Genomic DNA, 609 nt, shown 5'->3' on the forward strand with positions numbered 1-609 from the left:
GTTCGACCTTGCTGCATGCTTCTTTCAGTTTGCGTCACCACCACTCACTTTGTATTGGGAAGGGCGTTTAATCGAAAATGGATTCTTGACCTTTATGGATCGAGTCACCGGGAATGATGCGGACCTTCAGCCCGGCCAAGAGGCAAGCGGAAATTGCGACATCGACTTTTGGCGTATTTCTTCATCAATCCGGTCTCATGAAGAACCCTCATGAAGAACCCTGATGTCACGAACCAACGAACGAACGAACGGTCTGAGCGCTTCATGAGTCGAGTTTTCTATTTCTTAGATCCTTCTTGCCATCCCTGCGGACCAGTAAGCAATGGTTTCCTCCAGAGTCAATTGTTTGATGGGCCAATGTGATTTTAAATCGCAATTTGCATTCAAGCCGTGGAGGCCATCATTCTGAAGTATTGTGGAGTGTGCCCGTGATGGTGCCCATTGGCAACCAATTGGAAGGCGAGAGTCGTGAAAATGGACTGGGCTGCAACTATTTCCTCATTCATTGGCTGGCTGGTTGACTGGCTGACTGGCTGGCTGGCTGGCTGGCTGACTGACTGGCTGACTGGCCGACTGAAAGGAGGATTCTGAGCCTCTCCGCAATTAGCC

The 609-nt window shown here is 50.1% G+C and overlaps 1 protein-coding gene across 1 annotated transcript in view; it reads left to right on the top strand.

Annotated features, from left to right (window-relative positions):
• The window catches only part of LOC131888923 (uncharacterized), a gene marked incomplete at its 3' end in the record, with an annotated part of 16,176 nt that overhangs the window by 12,958 nt on the left and 2,609 nt on the right, over positions 1–609 (top strand).

Source organism: Tigriopus californicus, chromosome 10 (assembly GCF_007210705.1).
Source record: "Tigriopus californicus strain San Diego chromosome 10, Tcal_SD_v2.1, whole genome shotgun sequence".
Lineage (NCBI taxonomy): Eukaryota > Metazoa > Arthropoda > Copepoda > Harpacticoida > Harpacticidae > Tigriopus > Tigriopus californicus.